This window comes from Lactuca virosa, chromosome 6, assembly GCF_052849685.1.
Source record: "Lactuca virosa cultivar CGN04683 chromosome 6, Lactuca_virosa_CGN04683_v6, whole genome shotgun sequence".
In the NCBI taxonomy this organism is placed as follows: domain Eukaryota; kingdom Viridiplantae; phylum Streptophyta; class Magnoliopsida; order Asterales; family Asteraceae; genus Lactuca; species Lactuca virosa.
Window position 1 is genome coordinate 23606580 of NC_136431.1, and position 9882 is coordinate 23616461.

The window sequence follows — 9882 nt, forward strand, 5'->3', positions numbered from 1 at the left end:
AAGCCTTAGAATTCAATGATGTAAAACAATCACACTGACTTCTATCAGCGCCAGTGTCTTATTACCAGCACTAGCGCAAAGTCATCTCTACAAAGTCGCGTCGGTGTGATATCTTTAATCATGTAATCTATTGTATATATATAGATAGATATATAGTTAGTTAATAGATGCGATATCTTAGGGATATCAAATATATTCTATTATTTACACGAATTAGGTGATATCCCTGATTTGTAGGGATTCACATCGTATTGCTTTACTATATGTATTAGGGTTCGTATCACTGGTTGATTATCAAACCCTAGAGATTAGTGTTGGTTCTCTTGGTGAGAAGTTTTTTTTACTAAAAAACCTTTGTGTTACTTCTTTGTGCTCTTTCATTCATTCTTATTGTTAATCATCATTGATCAAGGGAACCTACAATTCGGACCAAAAGGATGGAAAGAACTTAAAGAGATTTTGGTGAGAGATGTGAGAAGAATGGCTGGATTTCTACTCCTATTTATAGTGAAATTGTTCAGGCACGTTGTGCCTATCTATGGGAGCGCGTTGCACTTCAACTACGTAACTCCTCTCCAAATGTTCCATGTGTTCGATTCTTGTTGGGCCACGCTTCATTGTCGGACGCATTCTAGAACTCTGTCACATGTCCAACTCTCGTGACGCCACATGTCACATCCTTAAATACGTGGGAAACCTTAAAAGTTCGTGGGCTTGGGCTGCAGCGCTCCTCACGTCGTGAGCACAGTCCCAGACAAAAACCTTCATGCATCTTATCTCACATCGTGAGCCCTTATGTCTCACGTCGAGAGGCTTTTTTTCTCCCAAACTCAACTGTTTGACTCCTTGAAGCCCCAATTTGATTCGTCCAGGAAAATGGGCGTTACAGCGCCGTAGAGAAACAAAAATTCCAAAAATCCAGATATTTAACACAAGAGAACTTCAAAGAATAATACCTAGAATAAGGGTTTACATGTTACATATGTTCTTGTATCTATACGCGGCTTTACATCAGTTATGGTGTGACTATGTTTGAGAGGTTGTATGATTTGGTTTGCATAGCCTTAGAATTAGTTACTCGACTGCCTATTTGATTTTGTATTGTTATCGGGTGTTTTAACCAATTCATACTCAGGAACGAGTTACTCCTTGTATTATTTTCTCTAAGTATGAGGATTATGTTGTTGGGGGAGCTTAGGACAACTTCTAAAAGTTAGAAGTAACCGATCGATTTGAATCAGATAGCAATGCGGGATTGGCATGTTATAGTAGGGATGGATTGGATGGACATGGTTGATGCAGATATTTTTTGTTTTCGCAAACATGTAAGAGTTCAAATTCCAAGTGGGGGAGGATGACCTATTCAGGGCAAGGGCCCGAGGACAATAAAAATTTGGGTATTTTTGAGAAGACATAAGGTGGTTGTTGCGAACATTCGTAATTTCTATTCCTTTCAGATGACGATCGATGGGAGTAGGAAAAGAAGACAATCATTGCAGATGGAAGATTTGATATAAGAATGGTGTATCTCTATGGTCTGTCCAGTGTTCAGAAATGTCATGGGTTCGACTGTGAAGGATTGGTGCAGCTTATTCTAGAATCAATGCCCGTCAGACACTTTGAGTTGTTAGCATTGATTCTCATGTTAAGAGGTATTTGGATAGGCTCTGGTTTAGGATCGCAGTGAGTTCCCCTAGCCTGATCTTGTCTGATAAGGCTCAGAGATTAGAGGAATGGTCCGAAGATTAGGTGGAATTGTTTAGGTTCCTAGGATTCAATAAATTGATTGTTCTTGTCTATTATTGTAATAGTTAGAGGGGTGATGGGTGGTTACGTTCAGGTCTATGTGATGATGGTGACATGCCTATAGACTCACATCAGTATTGGTTATGAGTTTACAATTGGTATGTAAGTGTGTGTTTAGACTAGTTTAGTCTGATTGTCCGGTAATTGATTAATGAGGGTACCATTGGGTACGGTTCGGCACGAATTGTAAGATATTGATTGATAATATGAACAATGTAAGAGTTTAGGGTTGGTCATATTAATGGGAGACCGTAAGCTAGTGGATGATGTATGCCCCGTTCATATAGTTGAAAGTGTGGATATTTCCTGGAGTCAGCTCAAGTATTAGGAGCTGTACGGACAAGTTTAAGAACCATTGTCTCTGTTGAGATGTTGAGGATGTATTGATCAAGATATTGCTTCAATTTGGATTGTTAGCATTCCTTGTCAAGGGATTAGTCGGTTTTATGCCTGAAGGAGTAGGAATGATTGTCGTCAATAGAGGGTCGGTATCGGAAATTTCAAATCATAAATTTTAGATTTATAGGGGTTTTGTAGGGATTTGGATTATGTTTATAGCCATGGTTAAGGATTATGATGTCGAGATATGTTACCATATCGGTAAAGCGAATGTATTTGTTGATGTCGTTAGCCATAAGCTGGCTAGTGAGCCATTTCGGGAGTTGTGTCAGTGAATGATAGCTTTTACACCTCTATTGGAGTTAATAGGAAAAGGTGCAGGAAGTGGTGTTTCTAGATGAAAACGCTAAATACGAGAGAGTTTCAGGAGAGATTTCGACTGTTGGCTGGGAAATTCGGGGTTATTTGATATATTATGGTCATGTTTATGTTCCTACATTGGAGGTAACAATAAAATATCTACATTAGGGAGGTCGTAGCCAGGCACAAAGTGCTGGTTTTTATTGTCTCTGATATGGACATACAGTTCTCGTCTCGGTTTGGGGAAAGGTTTCAGGAGGAAATGGGTACTCAGTTGCGGTTTAGCACACCGTACCACCCGCAAATAAATGATCAGGGTGAGCACAAGATTCAGACTTTAAGGATAAGTTAGGACCTCAGTACATACGTTATTACAACTTCATTGCTCGAGTAAGGAAGGTAACGTATCGCCTTGAGCTACTATATGATTTGAGCTTGATTCACAACACTATCCACGTGTCTCGACTTCAGAAGTGTTGGTGGATGAGACAACAAGGTTTTCAATCGAGTACATTCAGATTGACGAGCGACCCAATTTCGTTGAGGAACCGTTTTCCATTAAATTCTAAGTAAAATATAATTGTTATTGTATTAGATTTTGAGTATTAAGTAATGTTTATTGTAATGAATTTTTTGGATTAAGTAATGTACATCTTGTTTATATAGATATTTTATCTTTATTGAGTAAAATTACTTTGTGCCATACATTAAAATTGTGAAAGTTTTAATATTGTAAAATGGTCGGATTAATGGGTCAGATATTCATTGATTCGGTGGATATAGGTATGGATTCGATTATTCAAAACCCTAAGGGTTATTAGAGCGGTGTGGGTCCTGTTTTTAAATTTTTTAAAGGGTTTGGATCAAGTATGATTCGCTCCAAACGTGCCCCATTGATAGGTCAAATTGCATCGTCGGGAAATCAAGAGAACAGAAAGAGAGAGGAGCCGAGGTGAGTAAGAACGAATGAGAGATTGAGGCAGGTGATAGGAAGTTCAATTAAAGAGACTCTTTGGTTGGCTCTAACTAGGGTGAAAATTTTCATTTTTACTGACTAGTCCAAATTTAGTTGTGACACACAATTTTGTATAATTCATATTAAATCATAGAAAAATAATTAGGATTAGTGTAATATATCCATGGAAAGGTATTGAGTTGTAATTTCTGAATATGGGATAATAATATGGATTGAATGGGTTTAGGGGGGACAGGTCTTGAACAGACTAGAGTTTTGGGATTAAAAGTTGAAATTGAAATTAGGAACTAACTAGCTGAATTAATGGATAAGGTTACTTATTAACACTCTATAACACTTCTATAGGGAGAAAAGAAGTGCCTTGAGTCTATTGAAGTTTTGGTGGTTGCTCGTTGTGATTCACATTCAATTCGAGGTGAGTTTCTCACTCTTTTATACTGATGTGCATGTTCTTTTCTTAGAATGTTTGTGATTATAGTATACATGATTTGGTACTAGGCATTGTAGAGTATAGTATGTGAATACTATTTGTAAGTCCCCAACCTGCTTGTGTATCAATCAGATTCGTTTGATGGTGCGGAATCCCAATCAAACGGATGATGCCAGATCAAAATAGAAGAGAAGGAGCAGAAGAATAACTTGAATCTTGAATGTATTGAAAGATATGAATGATGCTCCTTACACAAGATTCTCTCACACACACTATTCTTCTCTCTAGTTTCTCTCTCTAGAACATGCTCCTCGTCTCCAGCCTTTTTTTCCTCTACACACTCCTCACCCTATATATATGAGATATGGGTCGTACACGGGTGTACGGCCGTACACCCGTGTACTGCCGTACACACAAACCGCAAACACATACAACATTACATAAAAATATATTTTCCTAGAAAAGCAAAGTATAAACCAAATTTAGACCCAACAATCTCCCCCTTGGTTTATAGCTTTCTTTTCTAATTGACCCAACAAGCTCCTCCTAAAAAGTAGCTGGCGTTTCTCGTCAATCTTCAATGGGAGCTTGGCTTCAACTTTAATGTTCAAATTTCTTCACAACTTCAAGATGAACTTGATGAATCTTCAATGAATGATTTCATCTTGAGCGGTTGGGCTTTTCTTCAGGATTTGGCTTTGAACGCACGTTGGGTGAGGAGACTTTTTGAAAAGATTCTTGAAAGATAGCGCTTTCAGCTTGAGAATCTTCAGAGAGAACAATAGAGAGAAACAATCTTCTGGATCACTTCAGCAGGTACAAGATAGCAGCAAATTGATTGAGGAGGCTTCAATGCAATCTGTCACATAATCTTCAAGAACAGCTTCACCTTGCTTCTGGGGTTGAAGGATTGAATGATGAAGGAATAATCTTCATTTCTTGCTCCTTTGAATGAGAATTCTTCGATGCTCACGGATGAAGCCTTGGCTCAGAAATTTTCGATTCAGTCTCCATGAGTCTCATCTACATCTGAATTCACTTTTAAGACAAAACAAAACTAAAAGAAAACTTAGCACACAATATTTTTGAATTTTTTTTAATTTTCTGAAAGAAATAAAACAAAAACAAAAATATTTTTGGATTTTTCATATTTTCTTGAACAAGAAATAAAACAGAAATAACACTATTTTTGGATTTTTAATTTTCTGATTTTTGTTTGATTTTTGAATTTTTTTAATTCTCCCCCTAAATTTGTGCATAGAGGAAAACTATGAACAATTTTAACAAAAACAAAAATATTTGGGATCAAAGTTGTCAAGCAATCCAATATCATTTATCAACACACGCCTGCATGTCTAGATCTGGTCAATCACCGGTATTGTGGTCCACTTAAACACAAAGGATGTTGACAATTGGGACAGATTATAAGTGACAAGTCATTGTGATATATATTTCTAAATGGACATTTAGCTGACGACGACCAAGGATATTGTTGTCCACTTAAATTAAGCAGCAAGATCTACAGACAACCTATTAAATGGTTCAATTTTAGATGTACTATAACGTGTTTCCCACTTCCCGATATACCCCGGTAATCAAGAACGTCCAAAGAACTCCTTACTTTAGGTGAGTATTCAATCATTAAGAAAGAAGTCAGATATAGAAGTGTATATGTTGTATCCCAGGTCGGATGTGTTCCAATCACACAGAGGGAACAACATATGACTAACAGAGATAGAGGGATTGAGAGGTAGAATGTTGCATATGTTGTGTCCCAGGTCGGATCTTCCGATCACGCAGAGGGGACAACATATGGCTAACAGATAGAAAGAATTTCATAGATAAGGAGGTGCGTAGAATTAGAGTTGCATATATTGCAATCCAGGTCGGATCTCTTCTAATCACGCAGAGGAAGCAACATATGACTGACAGATAGAAAGCAAGAAAATAATTTCCTACAGACCTACTTTATCAGAACCCCCCAGTTGCCCTATCAATACCGGAATTAAGGACATAAGTCCGTACATCAAGGAAGAGTTAAGCCACAGTTCTAGATAATTAACTTTTAGTGTATCTCGCAGGTTCCCATGTTTATCTCACTGCTCAATCTACTCGAGCGTCGTATGGTCAGTCCAAATGAAACTATCTAAGTCTATATTATCTAGTCCTTTCATGGTCAATCAATGTCTAGTCCTTTTGAATCCTTTGTGCCTACCAGCACATTAAATACAGAGTCTAGACAATTCGGCTTTAGTGCATTACACGCATCATAAATTGCCCTTTAGCACTATACTTCATATCACATCCTAAAACAATACCTACTAAAGAAAGACATATAAGGAAATTAAAGAAAATTGTCTTTGAAATGAATCAATGTAAGATAAACTCAGGAGTATCGAGAAGAAAACTCAAACCGTAAGTCACCGATTGAATTTGCATCCAGAAGGTCTGAGAAACAGCACGCATAAACTCAGAACAGATCCGAAAATTCTTCATGTCATTAAGCACAAAACCCATGTGTGATCCTCTCCTTTCTTCCCTTTCCCGTAAAGGACACATACTCTCAAACAATGTTCTGAGTGTTGTACAGTTGAGAGATGCCCCTTATCATGTGCGTGGAACAGCCACTATCAACAAACCGAAGTCTGATGATATGCCTCCATAGCTGGTCCGACACAGAGCGGGATCAGTTGGTCTTTGGAACCCAGTCCATTTTGAAACTGGGTCGACCTTTGTCATCTTTGCAAGGAACTCTCTCCCATGACATATCCTGTTTATCACAAACAGAAGATGAAGAAATATTAGACGCATTAGGTGATTTGGGAGATTGAACCTTTGGTACCCATCTGTAGTCGGGTTTAACCCATTTCTTTTTCGAGGGATGGGTGCCTCGGCACTTGATTTTGAACTTGAGGTCTGCTGTCGAGATGACTTTGACCTAGCCGGTTTTGGTTTCGTTGGAGGATTTCTTGAAATTGGCTTCTGGGCCGGCATTCCCTTCTTGCCCTTGGGAGTTGAATTCTTGCCCTTCATGACATTCCAGTCGCCATTGTCTGAACGTGACCTTGAGGGATTTCTTTTGGAAAATTTCCCTCTTGGTGCGTTCTGCCAGCCATGTGCGTAGTAGGGAACGTATGCGCAATTTGGACAATATCTGGCAATGTGTCCAGGTGTTCCACAGTGAAAGCAAGTCTGCTTCTTCACGTAGGAGTTGTTTCTTCCTGCCCCTGGTGGCGTGTCCATGTCTTGTCTCTTGTTGCTCCCACAAGCACAATTACAGCAAGCACTCTGTTTCGCTTGTTTTGGTGGCCTGTACTTCTCAACAGCAGGTTGATCAGAAGCAACTGAGTTCGAAGCAACAGATTCAGAGTTCAAGGAGACATTGGTTTGTTCAACAGTATTCTCCTTGTTCTCATCTTCCGTTACTTTACCTGCACAAGAAGTAGAAGCATTAGAATCGTTTAGCTCAACACTTTCTGGCGCATCCACGGCAGAATTATCAAAGATATCATCAAATATATCGAAAAAATTTAAGTCTTCAGACTTTGAAACAATTTTATTATCAGACACACTCTCTTCAGTTGCTTGCTTTGATTGACTTAAAGATTGATCTGCATGGGAAGTAGAAACATTAGTATTTTCAACATTAATACTACCTCCTGACACAAATCCATATTTCAGAAATGGCTCTCTCTCTATTTCCTCTTTTGTCAAAGGATTATTAGTATAAGTATGATTAAAAGGAGGAGGCATTTTATCATATCCTAAACCCTTTGACTGATTATTTTTGAATTGCAAAATAGTTTCTATCATGGATGCAACTACTTCACTTGACACATCAAATTTTCTAAAAGTAAAATCTGCATTTTCAAATTTGTTTTTCAATGTGTCAAGTTCAGCAGTTACCTCAGCAAGTTGTTCAACCACATATCTATAATGCGCACTCCTAGTACTATACTCTTCCTGAAGTTTTCTAAAGTCTTTGGTTTTTGCTTCTAATTCAGCCTTCAGGGGTTTCTGTCCTTTCCTAAGTTGATATCCTTCGTATTTTAGGTCCTCGTTCTCTCTGCGTAATAATTCCATATGCTCAAGTAAATTTTTAACTTTATCAATGCATGTTTGAGAACAAGAAATTTCATTGACTTTGGTGTTTGAATAACTCATTGTTTATCAAAAATGCCCTTTGACTAAAAACTCAAAAGTCAACCTTAAAAGTCAAATTTAAAAAGTCAAACTTAAAAGTCAAACTTAAAAAATCAAACTTAAAAAGTCAAACTTAAAATTCAAATCGAAAAGCTAAATTTGAAAATTTGAAAGTCAAACGAGAAAGTCAAAGTTTAAAGTCAAAGGTCAAACTTTAAAGTCAAAGTCAAAATTTGAGGTCAAATGTCAATTTAGAAATTTAAAAATTAAAAGCTAAAATTTTTGGGTTGAAAATGGAATTTAAAAATAAAAGAAATTGATTTTGGGGTTAAAAGTGTTAAATTTGCGAAAGTGGGTGCGAAAGAGAGTCCTTTTGAATTAAATCTGGGAGGAAAAGAAGATCAGGGATGCTAGAGGAGTTTGTAAGGCGTTGAGCTGAGTTGGGAGGAGACCCGGGTTCGATCCCCGCCACCTCCAAAAATTCGATTTTTTTTATATGAGCGCTGCTGCGAGGACTTCTGCTGCTGAACGAAGCGTGATGCGAAGCGAGGACGAGAACGAAGCGATGCGATGCGAGGCTGAGAACGAGACGAAGACCGCACACTGAGCTGCACACTCCGAGCCGCACACCGAGCCGTACACCGAGCCAGCCGTACACCTTCAACAGATGCGAAGAAAAAATGTCGTTTTTCACACTTTTTGCTCCAAAACTCGATCAAAAACTCGTTTTTATGAAAAATGCAAAGAACAAACCCCCCCTAATTTTCAGAGATCTATCCAAAAATGCAAAATATCTTTTAAAAATAAGATCAAATAAGCTCCAGATCTGACAAAATTGATTGATACAATCCAAGCTCTGATACCACTTGTAAGTCCCCAATCTGCTGGTGTATCAATCAGATCCGTTTGATGGTGCGGAATCCCAATCAAACGGATGATGCCAGATCAAAATAGAAGAGAAGGAGAAAAAGAATAACTTGAATCTTGAATGTATTGAAAGATATGAATGATGTTCCTTACACAAGATTCTCTCACACACACTATTCTTCTCTCTAGTTTCTCTCTCTAGAACATGCTCCTCTTCTCCAGCCTTTTTTTCCTCTACACACTCCTCACCCTATATATATAAGATATGGGCCGTACACACAAACCGCAAACACATACAACATTACATAAAAATATATTTTCCTAGAAAAGCAAAGTATAAACCAAATTTAGACCCAATACTATTTACTTGTTTTGTGTGGGTTATACTTGTGCTAGTAAGTGCTTGGTCTGGATATGCTAAGTGAGCTGGTAAGTGATGGTCTGTATGACTTAAGCTGTAAGTGTCCCTATGCAAGACCTTAGCTATAAGTGCCTTGTACTGCAGGACTACATGTGTGGTATGTCTGGATTTCGAATTATTGACATGTATGATATATCCGTTTGAGTAAAGTGTGTATGCTGATGTATGATGTTATGTTGGAATTCACTAAGCTTCATGCTTACACTTTCTCTTTCAAAATATTGTTTCAGGAATTATGGGTTCTAGTAAAGGAAAAGGTACGCTTGACAGTACACCCAGACGTGATTTGATATTCTATCTAAAATGTGATTTGAGTAGCTTAATTATGTTTTTTAAACTTATGGCTTTGGGGACATTGTTGAATTATATTAACGTGAATGTTTTTATTAAATTTAATGGTTTTTTTACCATCTTTTTAATAAATAAAGGCATTTTTAAAAGTTCAAATTTATTGTAATTTTTAGGACTTTGCAGTTTGGGATAATCCCTATTTGTGGGTTTTCTAGCTACTACAACTGTATTGAAATATTCCCTTTCATG